This window comes from Thermobia domestica, unplaced genomic scaffold (assembly GCF_964235325.1).
Source record: "Thermobia domestica unplaced genomic scaffold, izTheDome1.hap1.1 HAP1_SCAFFOLD_241, whole genome shotgun sequence".
Classification (NCBI taxonomy): domain Eukaryota; kingdom Metazoa; phylum Arthropoda; class Insecta; order Zygentoma; family Lepismatidae; genus Thermobia; species Thermobia domestica.
The window spans coordinates 53,515-63,847 of NW_027655960.1; positions in this window are offsets into that span (position 1 = coordinate 53,515).

The following is a 10,333-nucleotide window of genomic DNA, read 5'->3' on the forward strand; positions in this document are numbered from 1 at the left end:
GTACTACTTTTATACATGTTAATAGCTTCATATGTCTTTATGATTAATATTCAATATGTAGAAAATTTACTTGGCAAAATGTAGTTAAGATAAACAAACTTTGAATGAAATCAGCAAGTAATTATGTTGTACAAGCAGAATACACATCCTTCTTACGGGAAAATATGTTGTGTTTCATTTTGGACATAGAGGACATCTAAACTGTCACTAATAACTTACAAACCCCAAAAACTATGGATCTGACACTAATATCAAACATTTTGAATTACCTTTACATGTCACCATCCCCTCTGAAAACGACATCAGAAGTGCTACTGTTCAACTGAGGGACACCGAAAATAATGGATTCGGCAATATTGATCATTTTCGATCTTTTATCGTATCTCCTCCCTTCCCCAAGTTGCACCTTCAAAGTGAAATGATAAAAATCATCCAAATTCGTAATGTCATCTATGTTGAAAATTTGATTATCGGTTGGTGGTTCAAGAGTTATTAAGTTATAAACATAGTCACTTTCCTTCCTTCATTCATTCATATATATATATATATATATATATATATATATATATATATATATATATATATATATATATATATGAATTATGTTCATAGGAAATTAAATTAAAAATGGTTTACTGTACTTAATCCAATTTTATAAAAAAAATACCAATGACTGATTATGCGAAACTTTCACTAGGCAGCTAGCCAGATAAACATTGCAGTGACGATTGTTCGGGCATCGCCTAGTGGGATACAGAAAGGGGGCGCGGGGCTCGTGCGTTCCTCCAAGAGGAATAAACTATATAAAGTACTCCCTAATGAAGTGCTTGTTCAAAGGCTGTGGAGAAAAAAAGTTTTACAATTTCTCTCAAAAGGAAGATTCTGAATGCGTTCTCCACTCATTGCAAATAATGTATGCGTTTTCAGTTCATTGTAATCCTGGATTCTCTTGTGTTGAACAACATGGCTTTCCTCAACGCTGTCTCCAGAAGGGCGGAGAGATAAATGCGTACTATGAATCACTGTAGTCCATATTTTTTAGTTAGCGAACCTAATATCGAAAAATGTCTCAAGTTTATTTTTTTATACCTGGGCCACCTCAAAAATTCCTGGATCCGCTCCCGATATCGGCTGTTGGAAATTAACTGCTAATAGTCATAACTTACTTTTTGAAATGTTTTCAAACGTTCTTTGCATAAGGAACAGTTTTCAGTATTCCTTTTTTCCGCCCTGCGCCTTTTTATTGTGCGTCCTGAAGCAACTGCTTCAAAAGCTCCATTGTAGTTACGCCACTGCACTCAATTTTAAAAATTCAAACAATATCTGTATTTAACGTTGGAATATTTGAAATGTTAATAATGCTAATTTACATGTCTCTAATTCCTTCAAAACAACACAGACTAACAAATAAAGGAAGTTAAAGAGGACTGACAAACATAAGCAAAGTTGATACACAAAAATATTTCTTTCTAAATACTGTACATTCATTAATGCATTTTGTATTTTCCTTGGAGAGAGTTAAGGAAATCATCACAGAACAAACCTAGGTACACTCATGTCCAAAATGATTTTCGCATATCTATAACTGTTTTCTTATAAGAATACAATTTGATAATGATTTTGCAGGAACTTTTAATACTGATGCTGTGTGTATAAACGGGAAATGTATAAATTGTGTGTATATACTGATGCTGTGTGGTAAATTTCACAGGGAAAGTATTATAAATACGATAATTAAAGTAAGTAAACAAAAATGTTGATAAACGGAAGTTCTATTTTTGTTTTATTGTTCTTATTTACTTCTCTTTTGACATGAACTTTGCCCGATACATGTCCTTGCTGATTATACACAAATTAACATTATAAGGTATACCGGCCGAATTCATTATCAAATTTTATTCTTACAACAACACATTTATAGACATGCGACAATAATTTTGAACATGAGTGTAAATCGAATTAACTTCAGATACATTATAGGATAAGAAATTTTCTACTTTTCAATACAATTACTTGCAGTCGATCTTTCAGAAAAAAATGTTCCGAGGGGCAGACTTAGTATTTTTTGGGGGAGACTATTTTATTTAGTACCACTGCTGGTACTATTTTATTTACTATTATATTTTACACGTATTATTTTGGTCTCCTCCGGGCTGGCACTATCAGAGCTCCGGGGGGGGGGGCAGTGTCCCCCAAAAACATGTCTGGAAGAAACACATATTACTTGTATTATCGCATTACATTTCGCTATATACAACACAAGTTTTCACATTTTAGGTCTGCAATAGTAACAACGTAGTTTTTCCTCGGTAGATGGGAGATGTATATTAGAATTTCAGAATTAGAAGTTTCTTTAAAAGGGACGAATTTTTGGAAATAATTTTAATTCAGTTATCGAAACGAAATTGTTGTAGCTAAGCATGTATTTTGGCTGCGCTTCAACAAATGAAAGTGATATTTGTCTATTAAATTTCAATGAGGAACCACAATTTTATTTAAAGCTAACTCTTATTAATTGATTGCTTCAGGAGGAGCAACTGCATGCTATAGATTTCAAATTAAATACAATTTTTTTAGTGTGGCTTTGATGGAATTGAAGGATACTTTTGGTTCTATAAAAGCCTTGGCATTCACGCAATGATCCTTGGTAGGTCGGTGGAAAGAGTTGACACCACATATGCACACACAGGTCACCTAATTTTCGTAAATTCCGGTTTGGGCGATGCGCTCTGACGTCAGGTTCAATCACATCCCAGATGCGTTCGATTAGGTTCAGATCCGGCGAGTTGGGGGCCAGAACATCACTTGGAACTCGCTTCTGCGCTCTTCGATCCACCCCATCACACTCCTGGCCTTGTGACATGGTGCATTATCTTGTCGAAAAAAGCAATTACCGTTGGGAAACATGGTCGTCATTAAGGAGTGTGCGTAGTCTGAAAGCAGTGTGCGATACGCCTAGGCCGTCGTGGTGCCTTGCTCGAGCTCCACTAGACACATGGATGCTCACGTGAATGTTCCCCAGATAATAATTAAGCCGCAGCCAGCTTGTCTCCGTCCCGTAGTACAGGTGTCAAGGAGTTGTTTCCTTGGAATACGACGGATTCACACACTCCCATCGTCATGATGAAGAAGGTATTGGGATTCATCAGACAATGCAATGCTCTGCCACTATACCAAGCTCCAGTGGCGATGGTCTCGTATGCATTTCAGTCGTAGTTGCCGATATCGTGGTGTTAACATTTGCACATGAATGGGTCGTCGGGTGCGGCGGCCAATTGTTAGGAGTGTTCGGTGCACTGTGTGTTCAGACTAGTGTTGTGAAGGCCTGGGAAAAAACGGAAGTTTTGGGTAAAAAACAGTTTTTTACGGTTTTCCCAAACTTAAAAAAAGGCAAAAGGGTAAAATTGAAATTTACGAATATTTTATTATATTATGCTTTCAAAATTAAATCTATTTTGTATTTACTAGTTTAGGGTTAAGATAATTGAGTACTTATGTTTCTTGTATTATAATAGGGAAATTTTGTGCACAACTCATCCAAACACTCCAAAGTCAGAGTACCGTTATAGAACGGAGTTATGGCTACAAAAAAACCGAGTTACGGCTATTATTTCAGGTAAATTTTTTCATGATTTTCCTCAAGGTCCAAAATATTTAGAATGAGAGTCTGTTAGTCGATCATCATGAAAATATTCAATGATAATACGTTGTAGTGCTTTTGGAATAACTATCTAGAATGGATTCTTGACACAATTCGTCCGTTTCATCAAAATCTTGTTATTCAAGGAATAACCTATTACTTGTTCATCGGGTTCTACACTTTCTATTATTCTTGATAATTCAGAATCTTCCTTTTGTAAAACATTTATTGGCTCCCTAAGTAATGGCAAACGCCAACTATTTGCTAGTTTCATATTATTCTTAAATGAAGGTAAAGCAATAGGACTGTCACAAAGATTGAATTCAAAAGGATCATGCATACGCGTTAAAAAATCGGCTACAATATTATGCTTTTTCGAATATGGTGAATAACAAAATTAAACTGACACAAAATCTCTACTAAAAGGCCATATTTCAACAGTCTCTTTGAGTTGTTTAGGATCCAACTCAATGCTTTATTATCAATATATGTCAAATTCCGAAACCAGGTTTATATCTTGAAATAGTTTTTACGAGACTGATAATCTCAATCTCATAAATGCTTCTATGTTTATCTGCCTCAACGAGTTTCTTACTATAAAATGCTACAGGGACTGCTATACTTCCATCGTTTTTCTGTGCAAGGACTCCTTGAATCGCACGTCCTCCCCCGTCGATGTGGACTATCAATCTTTTATTTAAATCTGGTGTTTTAAGAACCGCAATGCTAATTAACAGATTTTTCAACTTATCTAGAATCTTTTGTTCATCACTTGTCCAAGTAAATTTTTCTATTAACAGGCCTAAACTCACTTAAAGGACCCATAATTTCCTGCAATTGAGGAACAAATTTAGAATAGTATGAAAAAAGTCCTGGTATCTTCATTAAACCCCTTCTGTTCCTGGGTGGAGGAATATTTCTTATAGCAGACACTCTAGAAGGATCTATTTCCATAGTATTACCGTCTATAATATGACCAAGATACCTAATTTTCTTATAAAAGAACAAACTCTTATCTGTGCAATTGTTATATTTACGAAAACGATCAAGAAATTTAATAATCAATTTCTTGTGTTCTTCTATAGTTTTGGTAGCTAAAAGGACATCATCAAGGTATATGCGTACACCCTCACTTACCAAATCTCTGAGAATCTTTTCCATTGCCCTAGCGAGTATTTTACCTCCTGTCTCAATTCCGACCGGAATTCGAATAAACTGATAACTACCCTTAGGTGTTACTATGGTAGTTATTTCTCTAGAGTCTTCATAAAGGTAGATTTGTGGATAGGCTTTCTTTAGATCTAATCTGGAATACACAGTATTACCAGCCAAGGCAGTCAAACACTCCTCGAGATTTGGCAAAGGATATACGTCATTAACAATCAATGAGTTAGCCTTACAGAAATTCCCGACAAGACGATGTGTACCATCTTTATTTTTCACAAGAAAACACGCACTGGCATAATTGGAGTGATCGACTTCAACTAAAATACCTTGGTCTATCTATTCCTTAAGTTGAGAATCAAATATCTGTTTCTTTTGTCGATGTATTGGAAATGGTGTTTCTTTCAAAGGTTTTTGTTGTAAACATAATCGACCAACGAAGTCTTTAATACACCCTACTCTTTTATTTATTACATCACTATAAGATGTTTTAACTTCAGATACAAATTTCGCAATATCCGAACCCGAATATTTCCAAGTTTTAAGTTTAGCCTCATCTTTTAGTGGGTTTATTCACCTGTGTGCTTAATTCAGATTGGTTCCTCCCCTTGTGAGTTAACTCCGGATCCAAATACTTTTTTATTTCGATGTAATAATTTGTAAAAGTTACTAGTTTGTTCTTGACAAATGTCCAAAGCTTGTGAGTCACTCTCTACACTATCATTATCAACTGGAGAAACGTCTATCTGTGTTAACGGATTCTCTTTTGATAATATCTGGCTACAGGAGATATCTTCACTCTTCTTTTCTGCTTTCCTTTTCCTCCTTTTCTTCATTTTCGTTTTCTTCTGATCGACATAAAATCTTTCTCTTCTTCTTTCCGAATATTTATATCCTCATCAGGTGACAAAACATTTTGGAGTGCCTGGTCACTAACACCTTGGTTGACGTTCACTATACCACTGGTTTCCACTTGATCTTCCATCCTATCTGGGACTACTCAAACAAATCCATAATGCGACGTGTTCGTTGAGATATTACAAACATTTGCTTCAATCCCATTATTGCATGAATTTAGATCCCCTACAGAGTTCTCTTCCATATTACGAACCAGATCTCTCAATTCTTTCAAACTGGAATCACTTGGAGCACTAATATGCAATAATTTCCTTTCAACGTCTTCTAAGCTTATTTCACATTGCTCCCCAATGTTTTGAAAACGAGTCAATTTCCTCTCCGAACGAAGATATAACAAAACCATATGATCTTCACTACCACAATACATGGTGGAAAGACTTATGTCGCCTGGAGTGCTGTCGTGGCTGTGACGTTATCTGGTTTGCAAGAGACAACGGGAAAAGGCGCGGCTTTAAGTGACAAGTGGAAATTCTTTGTTACTTTGTTCTTTTAAATGATATCGAGAATGCCTAACTGTGCAGTGTACGGCGGTAGCAATTATTACAGAAAAACTAAAGGAACTAATATGAAATACTTTAGATTTTCTCAAAAAGAGGGGGAATGTGTACAGAAATGGATTTTAGCTTGCAGGCGACAGGACAAAATAAACCTAAAATATGGTAAGTTTCACATAAAAGTAATAAATAAATGCAATGTTAAATTAAATTATAAAAAAGCGATTTCATTATGTAGTTTCTTTTTAGTATTAATAGTATGTAATAATAGTATAAAGGGCTACAGTAACTCGTGTTGATTCTGCATACAAAAATCCAATAGTTCGATTTTAAAAGACGAACTTTGAGGCAAGACTCGGATTCGAAATCATCAGGGAGGGGAACCGACAGAGATGATCATTTCTATCATCATTTCCTTCTACATAAGATATTGAGACAAAATTTTCCCCACAGAGACAGGCATGTAACTCCAGAAGGGAGGCACGATGATTTAGGAGGCTTACCTTCCTCGAGTTACGCAAATGGAAAGCATTGAACGCGTTAAAATAGTTCAGGTCCCATTTCATTCACGAGGTCTGCATTCCCTGTAGCCTCAGTAGTAAAACGGGACGTTGCACTTCAAACTTACTAACGGATGGAAGGTTCGTAATAACGATTAACGGTTACAAAGATATATAATAATGTATTAGATCAAGAGAATAAAGTATTAACCTACCATGACAGGGCGACATTGTCGGGACATTTTTACACTCATATTTTGAAATTTTTGTTCATTTTAATCATAACTTTGGATAATTACATATACATATTTAGGAACCCCCTCCAGAATTACAAAATTAAGAATGACTGCAGTAAATTTTAAAATTTGGTAGATTCTCAACCAACCAAGAAAACAAGGTAGCTCAGTGGCAGAAGGCTCACGTCTGGTGCACGGGATACTTGTCCGCTTCTCGGTCAAGTGAGTTTGTGGTGGACAACATTGTGTCCGTGAGTTTCTTGGGGTACTCCCGCATTCTCATTCAACCAAATTCCACATAATCATTCACTTTCATTTATCTTTTGTCTTCTTTAGTCCACGGGACAGAAAAGAGGAAACTTATCAAGAAATTAAGACAATTATGTAATTTTATGGTTTATATGTTTCCTAGTCTAGCTGTAACACCCCTACATCGCCTTCACCTATGATTAGTACTTTGTTTCTTGCTTGAAATAGTCAAGTTGCAATTTCTTTGTTTGAGGTGCTTTGTATATACATATTTATTTCTAAATATTTTTAGAACACAATTGTAAATGTAACGCTTTACTTCGTACAAATGTTTAATAATACAGTTTGTTAATGCGTAAATTTTGACACTAATATTCAGAAAACTGTCAGTTTCACCAAACCTTTAGTTTAAATACAAATTCTATAAATAAGCGATCAGCGACCTCACATAAGATGAATGTTTTATAAATCAAAAATGAAGACGATGTTTAAAATATTAAATACGTGCGTCCCTGCTCAATAAAGTTTTTAACCTCTCCTGAGACTCTGACGAAACTTACGTGAGAGCAACCTCTTAAAAAACTGTCCAAGCATAACGAAAATATACGTACGTGCATTTCTGTTTACGAAGACCATGAATTCTCTCTTGAGACACACTCAAAATTTATATGGGATCGTCAGTAAAGATTTCTCTTTCAAGCAAAATAATAATAATAGTAAATCAAAACCGATCAATGTGTTACAAAAATATATTTGAGCATACATAAATATATAATGATGAAATGCATTAACGACACACTGTGTTATAGACTATTCAGGCCTATACATACTCGAGTGTATTACTTTAGATGTTTAAAAAAGAAAAGAAAGAAAGAAAAAAAGAAAAGAAAGAAAAAGCAGAAAATGTAGTGAGTAATATTGGCTTGTTCAAGCTTCAAAGTTGTTTAATATGAACTGATGTTGCTGTTGTAAATTTCTTCCTTTAAATTCACTTAGCTTAAGCATTGATTACATTACGTTTATATAATTATTGTTTATACTAAAATTTTTACTTCCTTGAAGATCACTATAAATAGAAAAGAAGTTTGTGTGTAAGATACCAGCGAGCAAGAGCTTGTTGAAAGTTCATCTGACTCTCGCTGGCCACGTCTGCGACCAAGATGACGTCATGCGCCAGAGCGACAAGAATGTAGCAATGCATTGCATCTACCTTGTAGTCTTTCCAATATGCCATAATATATACTTGGATGTGAGTATAAGAGATCATCACTCTCACTCGTCGTTATATGTCCATCATCATTATGACGATCTCTATTATCTATCATTAACGAAACTCGTCCATCTTAACACTGGCCATCACGATCACCCAATGGTAATCTTGAAACTTTTCCCTTTTTCGATTTAGGATTCACATAACTTCCATAAAATGTTTTGAATTATCTTTTCGAAAGTGGCCTACCACATCTCTTGATTTAAATCTAGATTGTGAATCCCGATGGTCAATCCGATCGCCAGATCTAACATTCGATGAAGATTGTCTTTGATGGACCCTAAAGTTCCCGGAATTACTATTTTGCCTTGACTGGTCTCCCCTATATCCATATCTAAATTCTGTATAATCACCATTCACACGATTAATTCCTTAAAAATTTAATCGAAGTCGTTTACTGCCATTCGTAAGCATTAAGCAATTCAATGTCTAGTCTATGGTCGATTGAGTACCACGTAAGAATGATGTTCGCAATATAAAATCACATGGTAAAACATTCACCACTTTAAATTTAATTTTATCAAAATGTCCGGCAAATTTAATTAATAAAATAATTTCAGCATTAGTCGTAAAATTTAAACCAGATGCTGCATCTACAGTTCGTTCAGGAACTTTTCTAATTTACTGCTGTGGACCACACATTTTCACCAACCTATATGTTGTTAAATTGAAAGATGATCCGCTATCCAAGCAACAATCAACTCTCTGTCCATTTATAATTCCGTCAATAAAAGAAGCTACGGTCTCATTTTGCTCGGAAGGAATAATCGCTCGACCTGGAAAACCCGGTACCCCAGAATCGATTATTTGTCTCTGAGGTTTTACAATTTGTTTATCTGACCCCGAAACACCATTAACGGAGAATATATTATGTCCTGAAAACTTTCTATTTTCAAAATTCCGAGATGAACTAGGAATATTATTTTGTTGGCCTTTACTTGATACTATTCTTCTATTCAAGTCTAATTGACTACGTTGTCTTAATACAAACTTCTCAGAAATTTCTATTAATTCTGATCTGCATTTAGGAACATAATCCTAACGTATTGCAGGATTCATGGCGTTTAATATTAACTCAACCCTTTCGCCTTCAAATCCAACAAATCCTAAGACCTTAATTGAATATATAATTGGCCTAACATAATGGTCTACTAATTCCCGAAGACCTTGCCTACGAAATATTTTCTCTGATATTAAAGTATGTTTACTAACAGGAGTCATAAATAATGAGGTAAACCTCTTACAAATTGGGTCCCAATTTAAATAATTTTGTAGGGCACACTGTATTACTCTCAAGCAAGCTCCATCACATTTCGATACAAGGACAGTCAGGATCATTTGTATTGAATAACTCGTGGAATTCAACAATTCTTCAATTATACACAGTTCGTCAAAGGTCTGCAAACTATCTTCACCATTAAAATTTTTAATATTTCCTAACTAACTTAGAATAATTATCAATCCTCCTTATGTTTGATGTAGGTGTAAGAGACATCGAAATTTCTCCAAAATTTCTATTATCGAGAAACCCAGTACGATCAACCGTTACGTATTCCGAAAATTCTTCAGGAATATCGATTACACAATCATTTAAATATGAAGAACACATTATTAACAATATAAATAATAACTTATACATAAAATCTAACATAAATAAATAATATAACTACAAAATGCCAAAGGTACGGTAACACTATAGAGATAGTACCACTATATCAACAACACAACTCAATATTAACTGTAAAAGACATCTATGACAGTGCTCAAAAATTTCCTTCATAAGCAAAAATTACTCATAATAAACCACGGAGCAAATTAAATTCGAATCTTTATATACATATATCATGTAAATTATGTAATAA